Source organism: Ipomoea nil, unplaced genomic scaffold, assembly GCF_001879475.1.
Source record: "Ipomoea nil cultivar Tokyo-kokei standard unplaced genomic scaffold, Asagao_1.1 scaffold0400, whole genome shotgun sequence".
Lineage (NCBI taxonomy): Eukaryota > Viridiplantae > Streptophyta > Magnoliopsida > Solanales > Convolvulaceae > Ipomoea > Ipomoea nil.
In genome coordinates, this window is record NW_017616828.1 from 1,610 (window position 1) to 27,831 (window position 26,222).

General features: G+C 37.2%; 1 pseudogene; it reads right to left on the minus strand.

The window, feature by feature from the left end:
* Positions 1-1,182: 1,182 nt before the first annotated feature.
* On the minus strand, positions 1,183-26,222 carry LOC109172117 (annotated as a pseudogene).

Sequence of the window (26,222 nt, forward strand, 5' to 3'; positions counted from 1 at the left end):
GGATATGGTTCGGCAACTTAAAGGGATACAACTTTGCATAAGATAAGAAGGGAAAATTCTAAAGCACGCGCTCCCACGTGCATTGTAAAGTGCGTTGTCGGGAAACCGAAAGTTCCACGCATTCCACAACGCGCGTTGTGGCGTGCTTTGTGAAGTTCAGCGCGGAAATTTCAGGATTTAGTCTATTTAAAAGGCTAGTTGTGGGACTACTTCATAACCAATCACTTTCCATCTTTAGAAATCAGATTTTAGCACTCTTAGTTAGGGTTCTTAGGATAGATTTACATTTCCTTCATCATCTATCATTTCAATTTGTAATATCATTTCAATTTGTAATTTCTCCCAATTAGTAGATTAGATTTCTCTTTCTAGAATCTGGGTCATCTCTAGCCTATTCCATTGTTGAAGAACTCTTGGAGAAGAAGATTGACAACCTTCAATTCAAGGGACAATTGTAGAAGTGATCAACTATTGCAGTCCAATTTGGTATTCTCTTATTGCTTTCATTCTCTAATTGTGTTTGATTTCATATTGCAATGTTGATTTACTTAGCTACGCCGGAATGGTGCTCCATATATACAAAGGAAATGCCTAGTAAACCAAGAGGTGAACGGTATTGGGAGTCATCTCACGTAGGCTATGCACCACTAGTTGCACTCCTATGTTGATTCATTTCACACACACAAGGATAGGAATCCAATTCACCTAACACCATCCTTACTAGTTTCATTTCTTTGCTTTGCATTCTTCTTCCTTGCACAATGCTTTCTCCTAGCTTCCTATTGCATATAGGTGCTTGTGTTTGACTTCACGGCATTCGATTCTGATTGTCCACCCTTTGAGAAGGACAACCCCGTGAATCTTCATTCCCAACCTTCTTTCCACCCCACGCATATTACGACTTGTCAACATGCTTCTAAAAGGCTTTTGAATATATAGTGGTGCAAACCACTTCCCAAACCAATGTGATACAAGTGTTTTTACAAAGTCTTTCCACCTTCATTTTTCAACTCAAATGAGTCTATTTTGATAATCAATTTCTCATTCACCTATAATCTGTTTTGTGCATAGAATATATTAATCTTCTTCTTCTTTACTACGAAGAACTTGAGTCCGGCCCAAATCGAAAGCGTACCCACATATATTTGTATCACAAAATAGCCACTTTCTATGTCATTTTATTCTAAAAATTCCAACAAGGGAAATTCATAGGTTATTTTACGGAGACCGTTAATCACATTTATGTAATCACTGCATGAATGCATGATCTATAATTTATTTGTTCCAACAACATAATATTTGTCTATAAAATATTCCTCAATCCTCATGCTACTGCAACGTCATGCTTGGTGTTGTGTACTCTATCAAAAGCCTTCGTTGCCTGCAATATATTAACATTCAGAACCAACTTCCATCCATCAGACGATCAAAATATATATATATATATATATATATATATATATATATATATATATATAGAGAGAGAGAGAGAGAGAGAGAGAGAGAGAGAGAAAAATTATTGGTTACCAAAGTGAAAATGGAAAAGGATATATAGAAAGGTGGTTTGATATATATTTTACCTCATTTTCCCAGTTTGTTCGCAAAGTAATTATAAAGTACAGTACTGCTTGTACGAAGAGGGCTATTGTGATCCCCAACCAAAGTCCCTAAACCAAATTGATGAAAAGAGTAAGTAGCTTAGCTTTTTTTTCTATCAAAACAAAAATGGGTCAGTCTAAATTTATCAGAAGATTATATATTAGTTCAAGATAATGGATTTTACATTAGATTCGATATGATCAATTAAGTCTCATTTGAAGTTTGGGGTATCTTTTTTTATGTGCATAGTATTTAGTTAACATTTCAACATAACTTTTTCCAGGTATTGTTGAAAGATTAACTCTTATAGTCAAACATTCAAGTTTGATTTACTTATTTTCAAAAAGTTTTAGACCTATTCTTCTTAATCAGGACCATCACTCGTCACTAATGCATGCCTTCTCATAGTACAAGAAAGTGAGTGACCAGTGATGAAGTAATGGATCGGAAATAAGGTTGTCCCAACATGCATGGTTAGTTGAACCCAAATTAGGAAATAATTAAGAGAAGGCTAAGGAAGATCGAATTGGTTACTTTCATCTTGTAAGCAAATTAAAGAAGAAGAATTTGCCACAGAAATTAAATACTCGTATCTCTAGTCATCTTTTGTTTAGAAGCAAATCCAAACCTCCAATATCCAGTTTATTGAGCCGACAACATCATTTTCCTATTGTATAGTAAGAAATAATTGTTTATAGATTTTGATAATGAGAGTAATTTGTATTAGCATTTATAAACCCCGGCCCTCTATTGTTAATCGCATTTAACTTCCATTTCTACTGGAGGAAGTCTAGTCAAGGGATGCTATTTGAAGGAATGCATCCGGAAGAAGCTCAGTCAGAATAAGTCATCTCTGAAGGGTTTGGGCAGTCGAAGGGCTACAAGTACATAATCATGCACATTTTCTACAATCACTACCTGTTATGGAAACCAACTTATACTCTTTCAAAGAAAAATGAATATATCAACCTCGAAAGGAGTTCATTTGAGGAAGGATAAAAGAGTTGCGCTGTTAGGCACATGTCAAGTTGTTTGATACTAGCTACTAGTCTACATAGAAGATGAATTGGTGATAAGTAGATGGAGCATTTCTGAACCAAAGTGTACTTATACACCGATAGGAAAACGGTATTTACCTTATGGTTCACGGCAGCGCAAATCAAGGATTTGGCAGCGTATTTTTGGAAATTGTGACAGCTTTGCTTTTGGACGGTTATCACTTGTTGAGTGATAAATGGTAAATTTAAATTTCAAGTTGACAATCAACCTCCATTGTCTATAAAAGGAGGACCCCGCTTAGAAGAAGTTACTGAAAAAGAGATAATTGCTATCTGATTCATCATTCAAAACTTTATCAAGTATTCTAATCTAAAAGAATAATCATCTTGATTTATTCTAAAAGTCCAACCTCAACCTCACCCATATTTCTTTGCTGAAAGGAGTTAAAAAACCATCTTAGCAATGCGACTTTGTGGCTGGTCCTTACCTAGAGATTGATCAGATAGTGAAGACTAAGTCGACAAGGAGTTCATGACTTAATCCAAATTAAAAATTGTCATATGTAGAAGCAAGTATCAGTGGAGTAAAAAAAAATTTCGAAACTACCATAAATATTTCTCTCTCTCTTTAGTGCTTTACTTTACTCTTCGTTTTATCCGATGACTAACCCTCTACTCAAATTCACACTTAAACTCACAAACCTTAACTCTTTTTCAAAAAAACATTTAAAAGTCTATCCAAACCCTTCTCTCTTAGACTTTTACTTGCCTAACACCAACACCTAAATCTTCTACATTTGTGCATATTCTCCTCACCCTTCACTCGAACATAATTGTGGCACTTAACTACTCATGGCCCTCGTTTTTCTTTCTTTCTCTTCATCTTCTACGCAAGTAAATGGACCTCTATTAATGGCTTCCATTGCATGCTAGCTCCTCCAAAAGATTGAATCTCCAACTCAAGCCCCCCTCCCCCCTACACTCCGACAGAGCATTTAAGGAAATGTAAATCATGGTGACTTAATGACTCAGCAAGCAGGGCCAAATGCCGATGCACACAAAAGATCTATTCACTTTGGGCATAATTTCACACTGTCGCTGTCGGAATTTGAACCTTGGTCTCTTCTCTGTTGGTGATAATGAACCAAAAATCGATTTAATATCGTAAAATAATATTTATATATACACACACAAAGTATATAAAATATTATTCGATATATTATATCCGAAATATATATATATATATATATATATATATATATATATATATATATATATACACAAATATATATATAAATCAGACCGCCATGGTTATATGCATGAATATCTACGGAAAAGATATATACATATCAACCAAATGGAATTTATAATACACAGATTATAATTCCAACCAAACTATAACATTATAGGAGGATTTTTGCTTAGAAGCATAATCCAAAAACGAAAGAAGGAAAGATTGGCTCGTGTTTGGATAAGGGTTTTTAGCGTGAGTCAAGAGACCACTCTTTCCTTAAAACCTTATTTGCCACCTCCCAAAAGTGCTAGGAGCGCCGTGGCCTAGGTTTTCCAGGATAAAACGCGCTACGGTTCGACGTTTGAGCACCCAAACGAACGAACCCGGCGAACTAGAGCAAAGCCTTGAACACAGTTCGGCTTAAGAAAGGAGTAGAAGCAGAGTTTTTGAGGAGAGAAAACACTTCTTGTGTTGTGTGTTCTTGTCACAATGTGCTTGTTTAATCTGCTGCACTCTACCCCCTCCTTATATAGGGATTGAGGAGTGAATAGCCTTTATTATGGCATTTAGGGGCACCCCTACAACTTCCGTAACAGCAACCATTAACATGGGTGTTAATTCAAAAATTAAAATTGGATTTAATTCAAAGAATTAATCCCATAACAGCTGAATTAAATCCCAACAGTCACAAATAGAATCTTTCTGGTTCGTGTATACTGTGCATATCTCGCCACTCTTTTGCAAAGTTCGGCCAACTGGCCAAACTTCAATGCAAAGTCGCAACTGGCCGAAATTAGCAATTGCAATTGCAAATTGCAATTTGCAATTCCCATGCAAATTGGCCTAACGTGGCCATTTGCAATTCACTGCAAAATTTGGCCTAACGTGGCCGAGACTTTGAAACTTACAGTTTCAATAGTTTCGGCCACTTGGCCGAAGTGGCTTTGTTGGAAAATGAACACCGAAAAGTTTGGATTTGATTTACACCCCCTACGCCGTGAGAGAGAGACTCTATGCTATACAATTTAATAAGCTTAACAAGAGCTCATGTATAAATAGTGGGCAAATCCTCTTCCCAAACCAATGTGGGACAAAAGCTCACTTTTTCCCTTCATTTTCCAACTCAAATGGGTCTACTTTGAGAATCAAATATCTCATTCACCCATTATCCGTTTTGAGCGTACAATATATCAATCTCTTCGTCTCACTACGAAGAACCCGAATCCACTTTGACCCGACCCAAATCGGAAGTGGACCCCACTGATAATTGTACCACAAAATAGCCACTTAATATGCCATTTTATGCCATTTCAAGCTATTTTTTTCCAACAATCCCCCACATGAATGAAAAATTGATTTTCGGGTATTTTGAAATCGGAAAAAACTGTGTTCAAACGGTCGATCCCTGCATAGGATAGGTAGGGAGTCACTATACCCTTTGAACCTTCCCTTGTGAAGATATATTTACTCTACTGGCTGTACGGTAGAACCGATGTCTTTGAACGACTGCCGTTTGTGTAGACGATGACATATCTCACACAGGAACCTCCCAACCATGCTCTGTTCTCATGAGTGTGCCCATTTTGTCGTGGGTCACCGTTCCTGGTTCTGCGAGAGTTTCTAAAGAATTGTGCCCAACAATTCTCCTTTGAAGCGACCCTCACTTCTCTCTTACATAGGTGATTCTTTCTCGAGTATCCCGCATACTCAAGAATCATTAAAGCATCAACATGCTAGCCTCGTGCGGGAGTCACTGTTTCTAACGAGGAGTGGTAGGGAGTCCGAGACCCCCACAGTGACACGCTCCGTTCCATAATTTAGTTGTCCCATTGAACCTAGGTGCCAGCTAGGTTGGGTATCCACTATAGAACTTTTAGTCCAAGGGCTTTAGACCCATTCCTCATTCCAACTTCTCAACAACCATTTGCTTACCTCGGGTTAGCGATTAGCGGCCGCTACGTTATCTTTTGACATCACGTAGTCAATAGAGATAACCCCCGTTGTGAGAAATTGTTTAATGGTATTATATCTACGACTTATAAGTCTAGACTTACCATTCCACATTTAACTCTGTACTTAACCAATTTTGGCTTGACTATCGCAATGCACACAAATTGGAAGTATGAGTTCACCACTAGGACCATTCTCGAAATAATGGCTTAGCCATTCGGCCTACTCGCTCGCCGACACGAGTGTAAGGCTCTCAGCTTTGATCCCGTCGGATCTTAGCTATCACAAAATCATTTCGAGAATTTCCGTCCAACCGACTGCACTGCCTACGTAAAGACGTAGCTTTTGATGACTTAGCGTCCTTTGATATCCGTGCTATACTTTCCAAGTACGGCTAGATATCCCACGTTGTGCAGTCCAAAGTCATAAGCATACATAAGTATCTCATAACTTCCACTATTGCCTTCTAGTGCGTAAAACACTAGGGTTACTCGGTATGTCTACCGAGTTCGTTAACCGCAAAGCAATGTCCGACCTAGTACAACCCATTGGATACAATTAAACTACCAATAATCTGAATGTATTCTCCATGAGAAGTACAATACTCGTGATTATTGGCTAGTTGTACGTTAGTATCTAACGGTGTCCAAGCCACTTGATTAACATCCTTTGCAAGGATTTAATCAACACAATGAAATTGCTTAACACGAGACCATACGGTCTTCTCACAATTTTAATCTCAAAGATTAAATCTGCCAAACTCACACCTCTCATGTCAAATCTCGAATTTAACATGTTCCTGGTAGAATTGATCATTTGATCGTTACTATCCACGTTGAGTTTATCGTGTATAAACAAACAGTGATTTCACCGTCTATCGTATATGTTACGTAGACTCACTTGTCACTTTTATTTATACTAAACTCGTTGGTCATCATTGCACGATCAAAACCTCACATGCCACACTAAGGCAATTGTTTCGAACAATACAATGATCTCACCAATTACACACTTTCTTTTCACATCGTGGAACCACAAACCCTCAGGTCGTTCCATGTATACTAAGAAAGCGACACATCCATTTTGATGACCTTCCAAGTCTCGCTAAACGACTTTGGCAAATATCATTCTAATGGATTCCATTCTCATCACAAGAGAATATATATCGAAGTAACTGTGGCATTCGCGTTGCATGTAATCTACAATTACAAGCCTGGCCATTTTACTTCAATATAACCAACCGGTTTTGTCTTCCGACTAGTGATCCACTTAGGATCCAAAGGTTTTACAACTCGGAGGAAGAACAACCAGTTCCAAGTGTGATTCTTTAAGATATAATCTACTTCACTCTCGATAGCCTCTCTCGGGTTGGTCCACCTGTAGAAGTCACCACTTCTACATATGTGCGAGGCTCATTTTCTAACAACCATGTCAGAAAATCCAATTTCTTTTCTAGTAAACAAGTTAGATTGTGCGCATCACACTCTAACATGTACGTCAGAAAAATATGGACCAAAGGATTTTTCAATCCTAGTTCTCTTGCTACGTCTGGCTTTGAGCTCGGGTTCTCTTTCATACCCTTCAACCATAGCTACGCCGAAAGTTCCTTTCAACGTGCTAAGTCCTTTATTGAACCTACACGGAAATACATCTTCTAAGAACGATGAATTTCTTGATTCAATTTATTGTGTTCTTATGTACATCCAGAGCGTAGGACTCGTGTACTAAGAACCAAAACGCACTTTTGGCAAGACACCCCACATTTCGGCATTAGTAGCGAAAGCATCCTACGTATCCACAATTCGTAAGAATTTCATGCGGGTAACCTTATTTAAAAGGTACTTACTTGTCCAAAGTATTGTCTCGCCTCACATACTTTGAGGTAGACCCGAACATATCAACGTCTTGATATTTATGTTCGGCAAAAACGTTCGATTGAGGTGAATACCGTACCGTACTCTCGAGTACAATACCATCGCTTGCGCCGAAATCACCAATAGGTGTTTCACATCACCACATCGATCGTTCATAACCGCATTAATCCACGATTAATTTGGTTTTTCCCTTTTTATTCTTTAAAGAATAAACATGTGTTACACGCTAACACATCTCGTAGTGCTAACAAATTAGCCCTCACGAATCCATTCGGTTTTGACCGAAAGGCCACAAACCCGAATCAGTGCTTCCGAAATTGAAGCACGAATCAGTGCTTAGTAGTGAAGCACGAAACATGCTATACCAAGCACGAATCATTGCTCCCAAACTAACGTGCCGATTCCCAAGCAATCTCTATTGCTTTAAATTATAAATTCACAGCAACATTCGGTTGCTTAAATTTATAATTCCAGTGCTACCTAGCACAAGGATTATTAGCTAATTACACAATTAGCCAAGTCTCCTTTCGTGTTAATCACATAACACTTTTTGCAATGCTAAATTTAATTAGCCTCTTGCATAATGCTAATTCAACATTTCGGACGTCCAGTGCTATTAAGCACCACAATTAGCATTTCAACAATGCCCAATATAATTAGCATTTCTCATTAAGCTCAAGCTTAATTTGACGTCCCAACAATTTGTCTCAAATCATATTTCATACTAGTATAATTTGGAATTTTGATCAAGTTAATTAAACACAATTAACAAGAACAAATCAACCAAATTTCCGACTAGTTGAATCAAACTCATATAATCGTTCTTAGAATATTATTTAAAATATTCAACACTTGAGCTGTTACGCTCACGATTATATAGTTATTCCAATTTTGACAAATTGATTCTTGAAATCCGTATCGTTCTACATGAACCTGAACCGAAGTTCGTTGCGGGATTTCAACATGTAACACCCTTGTTACATTTAATTCCGGCCGTTACGCCATTTTAGCATTTTCCACATAATGCTCCATGATGCATTACGCACCCATATTGAATCATTTCATACATTCAACATTATTTCATCAAATAATTCGTATGTACTATGATTCAATAGCTCAATGGAACAATTCATTTTTTATTCAACAATAAAAAATGTATCATAAGGATACTACAACATTTATAGGAAAATTACATTGGAAATTAATTTCCTTATTCATATCTTGTAGTGATCCTTCAACCCGTGTGCCTTGTTCCATTTACCAATCGTCCACTCCACGAAGGGTGGTCCATAGCGCACATCGGGGGTACCTCGGTTGTGACCTCACTCGTCCAACCATCCACATGTCTTAAACATAGCGAAGTTATCCTCAACCTTTTCACTAAGATGACGGTTCGCTTCATAGTGGCATTTCTCCTTCTTTTCGTAATTTTCTTGAAAGCTAAGCTTCCGCTTGAGTTTCCTTCGATTACGGTTGAAGTCATTGGTAACACTACCATAGTCCTCGGACCGTGTAGTCATTACACCATCATAGGATCTTTCATGACTTTTAGCCGATCCACTAGGCAACACAATAGGTACCAATTGTGTGCCTTTTGCCACAGGTCTACCGGATCGTGAACCAAAGTTCTCCGGAGCACCATCGTGTGTTTTTGCAACTCCCATGGAAATATTATTTCCAACGTTGCCGCCGTCAACCGGCATCACGGAATGTGCAACATCGTTGCCGTTCCAACCATTTGAATGTGCACCTACGGCAACATTCACGGATCCAATACTCTTGGACTCCACCGATTTGTTCATTATCAAAAAAAATAAGGTTTTAAGATTGTTGGTGATAATGAACCAAAAATCGATTTAATATCGTAAAATAATATTTATATATACACACACGAAGTATATAAAATATTATTCGATATATTATATCCGAAATATATATATATATATATATATATATATATATATATATATATATATATATATATATATATATATATACACAAATATATATATAAATCAGACCGCCATGGCTATATGCATGAATATCTACGGAAAAGATATATACATATCAACCAAATGGAATTTATAATACACAGATTATAATTCCAACCAAACTATAACATTATAGGAGGATTTTTGCTTAGAAGCATAATCCAAAAACGAAAGAAGGAAAGATTGGCTCGTGTTTGGATAAGGGTTTTTAGCGTGAGTCAAGAGACCACTCTTTCCTTAAAACCTTATTTGCCACCTCCCAAAAGTGCTAGGAGCGCCGTGGCCTAGGTTTCCCAGGATAAAACGCGCTACGGTTCGACGTTTGAGCACCCAAACGAACGAACCCGGCGAACTAGAGCAAAGCCTTGAACACAGTTCGGCTTAAGAAAGGAGTAGAAGCAGAGTTTTTGAGGAGAGAAAACACTTCTTGTGTTGTGTGTTCTTGTCACAATGTGCTTGTTTAATCTGCTGCACTCTACCCCCTCCTTATATAGGGATTGAGGAGTGAATAGCCTTTATTATGGCATTTAGGGGCACCCCTACAACTTCCGTAACAGCAACCATTAACATGGGTGTTAATTCAAAAATTAAAATTGGATTTAATTCAAAGAATTAATCCCATAACAGCTGAATTAAATCCCAACAGTCACAAATAGAATCTTTCTGGTTCGTGTATACTGTGCATATCTCGGCCACTGCTTTTGCAAAGTTTCGGCCAACTTGGCCGAAACTTGCAATTGCAAAGTTTCGGCCAAGCTGGCCGAAATTAGCAATTGCAATTGCAAATTGCAATTTGCAATTCCCATGCAAATTTGGCCTAACGTGGCCATTTGCAATTCACTTGCAAATTTGGCCTAACGTGGCCGAGACTTTGAAACTTACAGTTTCAATAGTTTCGGCCACTTGGCCGAGTGGCTTTGTTGGAAAATGAACACCGAAAGTTTGGGATTTGATTTACACCCCCTACGCGTGAGAGAGAGACTCTATGCTATACAATTTAATAAGCTTAACAAGAGCTCATGTATAAATAGTGGGGCAAATCCTCTTCCCAAACCAATGTGGGACAAAAGCTCACTTTTTCCCTTCATTTTCCAACTCAAATGGGTCTACTTTGAGAATCAATATCTCATTCACCCATTATCCGTTTTGAGCGTACAATATATCAATCTCTTCGTCTCACTACGAAGAACCCGAATCCACTTTGACCCGACCCAAATCGGAAGTGGACCCCACTGATAATTGTACCACAAAATAGCCACTTAATATGCCATTTTATGCCATTTCAAGCTATTTTTTTCCAACAATCCCCCACATGAATGAAAAATTGATTTTCGGGGTATTTTGAAATCGGAAAAAACTGTGTTCAAACGGTCGATCCCTGCATAGGATAGGTAGGGAGTCACTATACCCTTTGAACCTTCCCTTGTGAAGATATATTTACTCTACTGGCTGTACGGTAGAACGCGATGTCTTTGAACCGACTGCCGTTTGTGTAGACGATGACATATCTCACACAGGAACCTCCCAACCATGCTCTGTTCTCATGAGTGTGCCCATTTTGGTCGTGGGTCACCGTTCCTGGTTCTGCGAGAGTTTCTAAAGAATTGTGCCCAACAATTCTCCTTTGAAGCGACCCTCACTTCTCTCTTACATAGGTGATTCTTTCTCGAGTATCCCGCATACTCAAGAATCATTAAAGCATCAACATGCTAGCCTCGTGCGGGAGTCACTGTTTCTAACGAGGAGTGGTAGGGAGTCCGAGACCCCCACAGTGACACGCTCCGTTCCATAATTTAGTTGTCCCATTGAACCTAGGTGCCAGCTAGGTTGGGTATCCACTATAGAACTTTTAGTCCAAGGGCTTTAGACCCATTCCTCATTCCAACTTCTCAACAACCATTTGCTTACCCTCGGGTTAGCGAGTTAGCGGCCGCTACGTTATCTTTTGACATCACGTAGTCAATAGAGATAACCCCCGTTGTGAGAAATTGTTTAATGGTATTATATCTACGACTTATAAGTCTAGACTTACCATTCCACATTTAACTCTGTACTTAACCAATTTTGGCTTGACTATCGCAATGCACACAAATTGGAAGTATGAGTTCACCACTAGGACCATTCTCGAAATAATGGCTTAGCCATTCGGCCTACTCGCTCGCGACACGAGTGTAAGGCTCTCAGCTTTGATCCCGTCGGATCTTAGCTATCACAAAATCATTTCGAGAATTTCCGTCCAACCGACTGCACTGGCCTACGTAAAGACGTAGCTTTTGATGGACTTAGCGTCCTTTGATATCCGTGCTATACTTTCCAAGTACGGCTAGATATCCCACGTTGTGCAGTCCAAAGTCATAAGCATACATAAGTATCTCATAACTTCCACTATTGCCTTCTAGTGCGTAACACTAGGGTTACTCGTATGTCTACCGAGTTCGTTAACCGCAAAGGCAATGTCCGACCTAGTACAACCCATTGGATACAATTAAACTACCAATAATCTGAATGTATTCTCCATGAGAAGTACAATACTCGTGATTATTGGCTAGTTGTACGTTAGTATCTAACGGTGTCCAAGCCACTTGATTAACATCCTTTGCAAGGATTTAATCAACACAATGAAATTGGCTTAACACGAGACCATACGGTCTTCTCACAATTTTAATCTCAAAGATTAAATCTGCCAAACTCACACCTCTCATGTCAAATCTCGAATTTAACATGTTCCTGGTAGAATTGATCATTTGATCGTTACTATCCACGTTGAGTTTATCGTGTATAAACAAACAGTGATTTCACCGTCTATCGTATATGTTACGTAGACTCACTTGTCACTTTTATTTATACTAAACTCGTTGGTCATCATTGCACGATCAAAACCTCACATGCCACACTAAGGCAATTGTTTCGAACAATACAATGATCTCACCAATTACACACTTTCTTTTCACATCGTGGAACCACAAACCCTCAGGTCGTTCCATGTATACTAAGAAAGCGACACATCCATTTTGATGACCTTCCAAGTCTCGCTAAACGACTTTGGCAAATATCATTCTAATGGATTCCATTCTCATCACAAGAGAATATATATCGAAGTAACTGTGGCATTCGCGTTGCATGTAATCTACAATTACAAGCCTGGCCATTTTACTTCAATATAACCAACCGGTTTTGTCTTCCGACTAGTGATCCACTTAGGATCCAAAGGTTTTACAACTCGGAGGAAGAACAACCAGTTCCAAGTGTGATTCTTTAAGATATAATCTACTTCACTCTCGATAGCCTCTCTCGGGTTGGTCCACCTGTAGAAGTCACCACTTCTACATATGTGCGAGGCTCATTTTCTAACAACCATGTCAGAAAATCCAATTTCTTTTCTAGTAAACAAGTTAGATTGTGCGCATCACACTCTAACATGTACGTCAGAAAATATGGACCAAAGGATTTTTCAATCCTAGCTCTCTTGCTACGTCTGGCTTTGAGCTCGGGTTCTCTTTCATACCCTTCAACCATAGCTACGCCGAAAGTTCCTTTCAACGTGCTAAGTCCTTTATTGAACCTACACGGAAATACATCTTCTAAGGAACGATGAATTTCTTGATTCAATTTATTGTGTTCTTATGTACATCCAGAGCGTAGGACTCGTGTACTAAGAACCAAAACGCACTTTTGGCAAGACACCCCCACATTTCGGGCATTAGTAGGAAAGCATCCTACGTATCCACAATTCGTAAGAATTTCATGCGGGTAACCTTATTTAAAAGGTACTTACTTGTCCAAAGTATTGTCTCGCCTCACATACTTTGAGGTAGACCCGAACATATCAACGTCTTGATATTTATGTTCGGCAAAAACGTTCGATTGAGGTGAATACCGTACCGTACTCTCGAGTACAATACCATCGCTTGCGCCGAAATCACCAATAGGTGTTTCACATTCACCACATCGATCGTTCATAACCGCATTAATCCACGATTAATTTGGTTTTTCCCTTTTTATTCTTTAAAGAATAAACATGTGTTACACGCTAACACATCTCGTAGGTGCTAACAAATTAGCCCTCACGAATCCATTCGGTTTTGACCGAAAGGCCACAAACCCGAATCAGTGCTTCCGAAATTGAAGCACGAATCAGTGCTTAGTAGTGAAGCACGAAACATGCTATACCAAGCACGAATCATTGCTCCCAAACTAACGTGCCGATTCCCAAGCAATCTCTATTGCTTTAAATTATAAATTCACAGCAACATTCGGTTGCTTAAATTTATAATTCCAGTGCTACCTAGCACAAGGATTATTAGCTAATTACACAATTAGCCAAGTCTCCTTTCGTGTTAATCACATAACACTTTTTGCAATGCTAAATTTAATTAGCCTCTTGCATAATGCTAATTCAACATTTCGGACGTCCAGTGCTATTAAGCACCACAATTAGCATTTCAACAATGCCCAATATAATTAGCATTTCTCATTAAGCTCAAGCTTAATTTGACGTCCCAACAATTTGTCTCAAATCATATTTCATACTAGTATAATTTGGAATTTTGATCAAGTTAATTAAACACAATTAACAAGAACAAATCAACCAAATTTCCGACTAGTTGAATCAAACTCATATAATCGTTCTTAGAATATTATTTAAAATATTCAACACTTGAGCTGTTACGCTCACGATTATATAGTTATTCCAATTTTTGACAAATTGATTCTTGAAATCCGTATCGTTCTACATGAACCTGAACCGAAGTTCGTTGCGGGATTTCAACATGTAACACCCTTGTTACATTTAATTCCGGCCGTTACGCCATTTTAGCATTTTCCACATAATGCTCCATGATGCATTACGCACCCATATTGAATCATTTCATACATTCAACATTATTTCATCAAATAATTCGTATGTACTATGATTCAATAGCTCAATGGAACAATTCATTTTTTATTCAACAATAAAAAATGTATCATAAGGATACTACAACATTTATAGGAAAATTACATTGGAAATTAATTTCCTTATTCATATCTTGTAGTGATCCTTCAACCCGTGTGCCTTGTTCCATTTACCAATCGTCCACTCCACGAAGGGTGGTCCATAGCGCACATCGGGGGTACCTCGGTTGTGACCTCACTCGTCCAACCATCCACATGTCTTAAACATAGCGAAGTTATCCTCAACCTTTTCACTAAGATGACGGTTCGCTTCATAGTGGCATTTCTCCTTCTTTTCGTAATTTTCTTGAAAGCTAAGCTTCCGCTTGAGTTTCCTTCGATTACGGTTGAAGTCATTGGTAACACTACCATAGTCCTCGGACCGTGTAGTCATTACACCATCATAGGATCCTTCATGACTTTTAGCCGATCCACTAGGCAACACAATAGGTACCAATTGTGTGCCTTTTGCCACAGGTCTACCGGATCGTGAACCAAAGTTCTCCGGAGCACCATCGTGTGTTTTTGCAACTCCCATGGAAATATTATTTCCAACGTTGCCGCCGTCAACCGGCATCACGGAATGTGCAACATCGTTGCCGTTCCAACCATTTGAATGTGCACCTCCGGCAACATTCACGGATCCAATACTCTTGGACTCCACCGATTTGTTCATTATCAAAACAAATAAGGTTTTAAGATTGTTGGTGATAATGAACCAAAAATCGATTTAATATCGTAAAATAATATTTATATATACACACACGAAGTATATAAAATATTATTCGATATATTATATCCGAAATATATATATATATATATATATATATATATATATATATATATATATATATATATATATATATATATATATATATATATATATATATATACACAAATATATATATAAATCAGACCGCCATGGTTATATGCATGAATATCTACGGAAAAGATATATACATATCAACCAAATGGAATTTATAATACACAGATTATAATTCCAACCAAACTATAACATTATAGGAGGATTTTTGCTTAGAAGCATAATCCAAAAACGAAAGAAGGAAAGATTGGCTCGTGTTTGGATAAGGGTTTTTAGCGTGAGTCAAGAGACCACTCTTTCCTTAAAACCTTATTTGCCACCTCCCAAAAGTGCTAGGAGCGCCGTGGCCTAGGTTTCCCAGGATAAAACGCGCTACGGTTCGACGTTTGAGCACCCAAACGAACGAACCCGGCGAACTAGAGCAAAGCCTTGAACACAGTTCGGCTTAAGAAAGGAGTAGAAGCAGAGTTTTTGAGGAGAGAAAACACTTCTTGTGTTGTGTGTTCTTGTCACAATGTGCTTGTTTAATCTGCTGCACTCTACCCCCTCCTTATATAGGGATTGAGGAGTGAATAGCCTTTATTATGGCATTTAGGGGCACCCCTACAACTTCCGTAACAGCAACCATTAACATGGGTGTTAATTCAAAAATTAAAATTGGATTTAATTCAAAGAATTAATCCCATAACAGCTGAATTAAATCCCAACAGTCACAAATAGAAGCTTTCTGGTTCGTGTATACTGTGCATATCTCGGCCACTGCTTTTGCAAAGTTTCGGCCAACTTGGCCGAAACTTGCAATTGCAATTGCAATTCCCATGCAAATTTGGCCTAACGTGGCCGAGACTTTGAAACTTACAGTTTCAATAGTTTCGGCCACTTGGCCGAAACTAACACAATAATCAACACGAAATTTCGTGGCTTTGTATGAACACCGAAAGTTTGGGATTTGATTTACACCCCCTGCGCGTGAGAGAGAGCCTCTATGCTATACAATTTAATAAGCTTAACAAGAGCTCATGTATAAATAGTGGGGCAAATCCTCTTCCCAAACCAATGTGGGACAAAAGCTCACTTTTTCCCTTCATTTTCCAACTCAAATGGGTCTACTTTGAGAATCAATATCTCATTCACCCATTATCCGTTTTGAGCGTACAATATATCAATCTCTTCGTCTCACTACGAAGAACCCGAATCCACTTTGACCCGACCCAAATCGGAAGTGGACCCCACTGATAATTGTACCACAAAATAGCCACTTAATATGCCATTTTATGCCATTTCAAGCTATTTTTTTCCAACATTCTCTTAAACATTGTCTACTAAACTAATGAGCTAAGCCCGTGCGGGCTCCGTTGGATGCTAGCTAACATGAGTAAATGTGTGCAAAGTAAAAAAAGAAAAAAAATAAATAAAAAAAAAAAAAAAATTGGGATATATATTTTGACATACCATGCCTCCAACATGATAGACGAAAGCTAAGAGTATTCCAGCAGGTATCCCTAGCAAATAATAGGCTCCCAAGTTGACTATTGCACCAATATTTTGCCACCCACATCCTCTCGCTGTGCCTGAAATTACATTCATATCCACATAAATTTTATACATATATATTCCCTTGGTTAATTGGTTTCATACAAACTGCAATTTAATTTCTTTTTCAACAACTAACTTTTAATATCTCTATCTCTATCTCTATATATATATATATTAAAGCAAAATGATATATTGTAAAAAGTTCCCGCACAATCCAATACTAAGTTACAGCCAATACTAAGTTTAAGCCAATCAAAATCAATTACCAAGTTTAAGTCAGTCAATCAAAATCAATTACTAAGTTTAAGCCAATCAAATCAATTACTAAGATTAAGCCAGCCAATCAAAATCAATTACTAAGATATATATATATATATATATATATATATATATATATATATATATATATATATATATATATATATATATATATATATATATATATTTCACATCCTCTGCAATGCAAACACTATCAAGGAAGTTGTGATAGCGTATGAAATCTAGAAACGCTCTTCGCTTGCGAGTTATGAGAGCGTATGAAATCCCCAAGAGAAAATCGTCTTCCATAATCAAATCCAAGGAAGTTGTCTTCCATGACCAGCAGGTAAGTTCTTTTACAAATCTCAATTCAAATCAGGCTACATTAATAAGTTTATACGAGACCATGTTAAAAGCTCTATTCTATGAAAACTGAGAAACTGAAGGGATTGTGAACATCAGGATGAGATCTTTGTGTGTCTGAATTTTGAATTTTAAATAATTGAATGATGGTGGTTTTGGTTTTTTTGTGCTGAAGAATGAACATATAGACATTTTTTGTCTTAGGCATTTCAATGGGGGGATGAAATGTCATTCCTACTTCGAATCTAATAGACAATTTATTATATTTTTCTATATTTCATGATGGATCTGTCTAAGTTATTACTAAATCCTTATTACTATTTAGAATAAGGTACCAATAGTGCTTTCTATGCTATTTCATATACAAGAACACATCACACATAGCAAATGAGAGGACTCCAAAAGTTGATAGAATTTTATTATCCTTATCTATATTTCAAGGTGGATCTCTCTAAGTTATTCCTAATTCCTTATTACCAATTACAATTAGGTAACAAACAGTACTTCCTTTTGGCTTTGGGTTTCTCTTTTGCAGGTTTTGGAGTGCATATACAAGAACACAGCACACAGCAAATGAGAGGACCATGGCAAATAGTGTGAAACAACCAATTTCAAGAGCACATATATCATGCATGAAGACACAAAAAATAGTTTTTTTCCTACAGAATAAAACAAAATGTTAGAGTAAATTCCTTTTTCGGTCCTACATTTATTGCGCGATGGACAAATTTTGTCCGATTTTATTAATTTAGCCACATTTTGCCCAGCCTTTCAAAAAGGTGGACATTTTTTGTCTACCGTTACATTTGTTGTTAAACAACCATGAAGTGGGAGGGCAGTTATGTCCTTTCACATGCTGTTCTTCATTAGCCTTTGTGTGGCCCAAATGAAGGTTTAGGAGCAAATGCCCCACCGAACTTGTCCAGTATCCAATGTTTTGGGGCATTTAGCCTCTTCATATGCTTCTTCAACCCTCTAGCATGAGCAATTACGATGGCAGTGGCGTCAAGCAATGGCGTCTCCGGCAGACAGGTCAGAGCAACAGCTTCGATGTTCTTCTCCTTCTCCGGTGGTCTCTGTCCCTCAGGCAAAGCAGAGTCGAATCGGCAGCGGCAGAGCGACAGAGTTGTAATCGAGGATTACGGCCTGAGCAATCGCACCTTCGCCTCTGGATTCTCAACCACAACCTCCTCTGCTGCCACTGATTCCACTTCTGCCACCGCCGTACCACCATCAATCCCCTCCGTCAACACCGCACCTCCATTCATCTCCTCCATCCCCGTTCTCCCATGCCTCTCCTTTCCACGACAATCCTCCAACCAATGCCCAAATCTCCTGCAATCTGGGCAAAATCGAGGCATATTCTTATACTCTATCATCTGCCAAAAACCCCTCTCGAGTCATCTACTTCCCCAATTTCAATCCACACCATATCAATTTAAGGCTCAAGAAAATTAACCTCAACTCTATCCCTAGCCACACTAGGGCAAGTTCTCCGAGTAGTAGCAGAGTCTACATCTAGAAATATTAGATTGCAATCTGCCTCTAGCGTGAATCGAATCAGAAGAAGGGGGACGGGATGAATCCATACCGGTACTGCCGCCGAAGATGGGGGACAAGGTGTTGGGGTCCAGGTTCGGCGGGGTGAACCCCACGGGGACCTCTTTGGTGGGCGCCTCCGTGGATTCCTCTGCCATGGCCTAGATGGGGCGGCACGCGATGGCGGACTTGTTCAGTCCCCTGGGGACGACGGAGAAGCAATGAAGGGACTTCTTCTACGGCGTCGCCACGTTGTTGGCTGAGGGCTTGGCGATGGAGAGCGGTGAGGCGAAGAGAGAGGCTTGGGCGGCCATGGCCATGGAAATTGAAAAAGCTTGAGGCGAGGAGATCAAAGAGGGAAGTGAGTGTGTGGAGAAAAGAATGGTCACTTACACTCTGACCGGAAGATAGAGACCAAGAAACTTGAAGGTTGATGAAGAACATCATGTGAAAGAACATAACTGCCCTCCCACTTCACGGCTGTTTAACAGCAAACGTAACGGTGGACCAAAAATTTCCACCTTTTTGAAAGGCTGGGCAAAATGTGGCTAAATTAATAAAATTGGGCAAAATGTGTCCATCGCGCAATAAATGTAGAACCAAAAAAGGAATTTACTCCAAAATGTTATGATAGAATAGTGTAGGACATGTATTCTATGTAATAATATTGTTTTAATATTTAAATGATATATACATTAAAATAATCTTTTTTTAATATCATTATTATTAGGAGTATTAGTATTAATTAGTTATAGGTATAATATGATAATACTATATTTATATATTTATATATTATTATATACATATATGTCGTACATCATATAGAGTTATTAGGATCGTATTTAGAAATGAGATATATAATTGGGTAGAATAATTTAATTATATATATTAATTTAAAAGTAACATATTAAAAGGTTTGAGATGATGTAATAAATTATTTTAAAATTATTTTGCAGATTGGAATGTCGCAAAAGTCTCCCTACAATTAAGAATTTTTATTTGTAATTATGAAATTAATTACCATATATAAAAATAGTCTATTAAAAGGCATGATATTTATTTATATAATAATTATTTCCATATGAATGTATGTAAGTGTCAATTCCATTATTTACAATATACATAATATACTTTAACAATGTAAATATATATATATATATATATATATATATATATATATATATATATATTAACATTAACTATTACAAATTTATAGGTTGTGCATCGCACGGGTTTCATACTAGTTTGGATCAAAAGCATTTTGGTTCCGTTAGCTTTGGTCTCTCACTATCATGCATATCATTTCAAGTTATTCTATATGCAAATTATATCATCGACCAGGGTCCATCGAGCTCTAATCCAAATTATATACGAACAACTAATATATTATGTACATTTAATTGGTTATAATTGAATGTACATAACTATTAATTAAATATACATAATAACTAAATTTACATAATCTGTTAAATGTAAATAATCTAGACCATGATCTATAATGCTTATGATTGATCCCTGTCCATAATATAATGATTGTTATTCTATAGTAGTTCTGTCACGTTTAGTCCTAAACTTTCAAGTTAATCACTCGTGCTCTTTCAACTTTCAAATTTTAACTAACTAGGGTCTTTCAACTCTCAAGTTAATCACCCGTGATCCTTTTACAGATGGTTAACTTAAAAGTTTAGGATTATATTAAACGTGATAAAACTACTATATTCGGAGGACTCCAATTGACATTAACTTTTCAAAGTACTATTAAACACGAAAAATCAAATTAAGATGGTGTAATATACATAAACATACCTGAAAGAATACATAGAAGGCCATCAAGGAAGTGAGAGGCAGAGAGCAAGAGTAGCATCTGGCCAGCATAGTTTACAACTTCTTCCTCAATGGTGTAAACATACCCCCATACTTTGTGCAGTGAAAGCATTGCTATGCCTACTAAAATCCCTTCTGTTGCCGCGCACCCTAACGCAGTACGCACCGCCACCCACGCTGCATTTGGCCTCCCACCACCCACTTCATTTGACACCCGTACACTGTACTAACCAAAATCATATTAAGTAACTATACAAATTTTAATTTGTAAGGGATTGATTGGAGTTAATTTTAGGAAAAGCCAATTGACTATTAATATTATTTATCAATTTTTATCTTTGACTTTCAATCAAAGAATTAATTAAGGTCAAGCGCGAGGCGGCTGAGGGATTGACTAGGCTGCCTAGTCGACATATTAACTATTGTTCTCTTTCAATTAAATCATAAATGATTTATTGTGTATTGACATCTACCAATTTTCATCATCTACTTTCAGTGTGATCATAAATGGTCCATTGATTATTTATTTTGTTTCAGATTTGGTTATTTAATTAAATATATATCTATTTAGTAAACATTAAACTTAAGGGTAATAATGTAAAAATTAGCTTATTGTTGAGTTGGGCAAACTTCATCATTAGTGGGTGCAAAGACCCAAATTTTTATGTTATTACCATTAAATTTAATGTTTACTAAATTAATATTTAACTGAAGGACCAAATTTGTAATATAATCAATAGTTAAGGGATCATTTTTGGTCTAATTGAAAGTCGAAGATAAAAATTGATAAATGTCAATAGTTAAGAGATCATTTGTTGTCTAATTAAAAGACGAATATAAAAATTGATAAATGTTGATAGTCAATGAGCCATTCTTGGAATTAACTCCTTTTAAGGTGTTAATCAACTATCAGGTATATATAACTATCATCAAATGTTGATTGATTATCAGATATAACCACCTATAGGCCCTGTTTGGTAACATAGTTAGTTTATAAGTCAATTTTGACTTATCTAGCCACTATTAACTGTTTGACTTGGTTAAACAACTAATGCAAGTGTTTGAATAATTAGCTTTTTATAACAGTTTATTGCTCTAAAATGCTAAAATTCAAAAAGCTGCTCAAAGCAACTTTACGACAAGTTTTTTGAGATAGTCATTTTACATAAGCTATCAGAGTATCAGCTAACAACTAATTTACCAAGCATCTTTTTACAATCAGTTAATGCTATCAACTAGTCAAACCCACTAATCCAATCAACTAACAGTTATTACCAAACATCCCATAATATATCTTGTAGGTGGATGTACTCAAATGGCAAGATATTAACCAATATACTACATACTAAGTGGCTGGTAAAGACTGAAAGTTACCTTATAGCGCCACCAAGTCCCATAGGCAGCATATAAACCATGATGCATGTATTTAGTCTGAGAACAATTAACACCACCAGTTAACAATAGGGCCGATTTTTTTATTTTTATAGCTCCATTTTGGTAAATAAATGAGGCCCTACCAAAAATGCAATCTTTAAAATAAATACCGTAATTTTTAATAATAATAATAATAATAATAATAATAATAATAATAATAATAATAATAAGGTGATAAAATATTTGTGTGGGCAAAAAGAATCACAAAAGACATATTATTGAATAAATTACAATAATAACAATAATAATAATGGTAATAATAATAACAATAATGCTGTGCGCAAAGAATTAAAAAAAGGCAATAAAAATAATAATAATAACAACAACAACAACAACAACAACAACAACAACAACAATAATAATAATAATAATAATAATAATGTATGCGAAGAATTTTTTTTTAAAAAAAAGGCTAAAGGATAAATAAAAAATAGAAGATGTGCCAATAGAGGATTTGAACCTTCAACCTCAAAGATGAAAAATACCATAAAATTGTATTTCTACTATTTTTCCATAAAATTTTTTAAGATTAATTGCAATTTTATTTTATTTTAATATTTTAACTAGCTAGGTAAAAATTAAATATTCAGCCTTCTAAAATTTGAGGCTCTGTGTTGTTGCACAATCCGAAATCCAGCCTAGCTCGCCAGTTAGCTACTAATTTAATAGCAACAAGAGAGCTGGCATGGGGGGACCAAATGTGGTTCCAACTTGCATCTATTGTTCCAAAACGTGCGAATGTAACTTATGGGCATATTCAATTTTGATGGTGTTCAATGTAATAATAAATGTAAAGCAAAATCTTGTGTGAGACCGTATTACGGATTCTTGGTGTTTGTGAGACGGGTCAAGTCAAGATTAAATGTAATACTTATATTAATAAATATAGGAAAAATTGTAAAAAAAAAATGCCCCTCTATAATATGTCAATTATCAATGTCATCCCTGAATTATGAGTGGTGTAAATGTTGCCCCTCAATTATCAAAATGGTGCACATATAGCCCCTCCCGTAACGGACATGTGGTTCCCCACCGCTGTCCATTGCTGGTACTTCGAATCGAGAGAGGGGAAAAACAACTAAATTACATATTTACTTCGACTTAACGGTGTCGTACACTAACGGGGAACCACATGTCCGTTACGGGAGGGGCTATATGTGGCACCTTTTTGATAATTGAGGGGCAACATTTACACCACTCATAATTCAGGGGTGACATTGATAATTGACATATTATAGAGGGGCATTTTTTACAATTATCCCATAAATATAATACTAAATCAAGTTGTGCTCTTATTCGGGAGAGAGTATTTAAAAAAAAAAATGAAATTGTATATTAAAGTAATTGACTTACGTTATAGAAAGAACTGAAGTTTCCAGCTTAGGATTTGGAAGAAACCCACATAACAAAACCATCAGCTCGAATGACCAATTCTCTAAGCTACACTTACCACACATACACACAAACATCTTTAGAAAAATTGGCCGGTTAGGTCATGGGATAATTGTTATATAATGGATTAGAGTTTATATTGTATTGTGAATTCTTATCCAAAAATGATGTGTTTACAATTTGACATATTCTTTACATGTAGTTAACAGTTTATGCGTTTGTAAATAAATTGAAAGTATATAACATGTCAACTACATACAAATAATATATGTTAATTGCAAGACACATAATATACTGTATGTAAAAATATTATGTGTCTGCAGTTAACATATATTATTTGTCTACAATTACTATGTTAAGTGTCTGTAATTAAAATGTTAAAGTTAGGTTCTCGTGCGAACAGTGCGGTCACTCACCATTAAGTACGCATAAATGCACCACAAAGTGTATGCAAAATGCATCATTAAGTGTGGTGCATTTGTGATGTATTGGTGCATTTTTGTATACCTAATGGTGAATCCGCACCGCCCGCACAGGAATCACTGTCCGCATTTGGATTAGTATTTACAGAAATATAAATAATATAAAATATGTTAACTGCAGTTATTTAGAATCAAAATCCACAATGTAAGGTAGATTTTGGTCCATGGGATAATTTGCCATCATGGGAAGTATAAATAAAAAATTGATAAAGTTGGAGAGGAGAGAAGTACGTACCAAAGCATGGCAGTGGAAGGAATCCCTAATCTAAGAAACTTGATGATATCATGAAACATATCCTTGGAAAACCCTGTCCATGGTTTCTTTACAAGAAGGAGAAACCCTCACATAAACACCCAACAACACTACATTAACCCAGTAAGATATGGCATTAGCCATGGCAGCACCGGTGAAGCCCATCCCAGATTTGAACACCAAAACCCAACAGCTGAGCACATGCACCAGAGCGGCGATTCCTACCGTGAACATCATGGGGACAACGTTGTTTTGGGCCTGTAGAAATGAGACGAAACACCGCAGGATTGCGTACGGGAAAATGGAGGGTATCAGAAACCGAGCGTACTCGCCGGCGGCGTCAGATATCTCCGGATCTTGGCCGCACAAACTGAGGATCCGGTCGGTGTAGGCCCAAACGCCGGCCACCGGAATGCAGACTAGAAGCATCACTAGCATTCCTCTCTGCATAAAGATTCCCAGCATTTGGTACTGTTTGGCGCCGTATGATTGACCGCATAATGTATCCAAAGCGCCTGCCAATCCTCTCTGGTTTTGGTTAAACAAACACGAGATCCATAGTTAATTCATTATTACTGCACTTGAAAACAAGTACAAATCAATTTTGCAGAAGCCAGAAGGCACTAGGCGCTAGTCAAGCCCCCAAGGTGTCTAGCGCTTAAGTTAAGGATGACAATTTGTTCCATTCCTGTTGGGATGGCCCTAATCAGAATGATGATGGGAAAAAGTTTGGGAGAACAAGAAACGAAAATGTATGTAATTTCCAGTCAAGAATGGAGATACCCTTTCCGCCCACCTTGTTCTAGTAAAATTATTATAATTTAAAAATTATATATATATATAACATTTAGGTTTTTAATTTTTAAAATTTAAAATTAAACTAATTTAAAATTTTGACTAAGAGTTGACCGGCAATAGAGAATCTCCATTCCTGCTTAATTCCCCGCAAAGACGGGTATTGTGACTATTTTCAATTCCCCGTTGTAAATGGGGACGGGAACAGGAACGGGAATGGGGTTTTGGGAATGGGGACGGGGGCTGGAAGCTAAGTATACTTCCCACCCCATGCATCCCGCTCCGTTGCCATCCCTAAGCTTAAGCTGGCTATAGTAATTCAAGTATATCATCTCAATTGGTTCTACAAAAGGCAATAAGTTGTTAGACAATTATAATTTCAAACTAATCAACAATTAGTTGTGTACATGACTAAAATAATATAGAAGAGGAACAACTGCTGAGCAGACAAAAATAACCTCTCAGCCGAATTGAGTATCGAGATTTAGATGCCAAACTTGGCGCCTAGTCGACCGGCCGACTACAAGCCGCTTAGGACTGAAATCGTCGGCCAACTAATTAAAAGTTGCCTACGACTGAAATTTTCTTGACTTAATGGCGCCTAGGGGACTGTCTAAGTCGATTTTTACAACACTACTACAAATTAAACATTTTGCAGTTGAAGTTTCCGGTACGGTGAGGCTGACCATAAAACTGAAACCAGTGACTGAAGCGAAGGCGGTGGCCATTGAAGCACCGGAGAGAGACAGCTCGCCGCCGCGATTGCCAGCGAACATGAGTGAGATGAACTGCAGGGAAGTTAACAGAAGATTTACAGAAATCAAAGGGCCAGCTAAAACCATAAGCTTCTTCACTTCGCCGGAAAACCTCATCCCAACATTTTCTTCTCTCATCATTTTCAGATTCAAGAATCAATGGGATCTCCATCTCTGCTTTTCTTTCCAT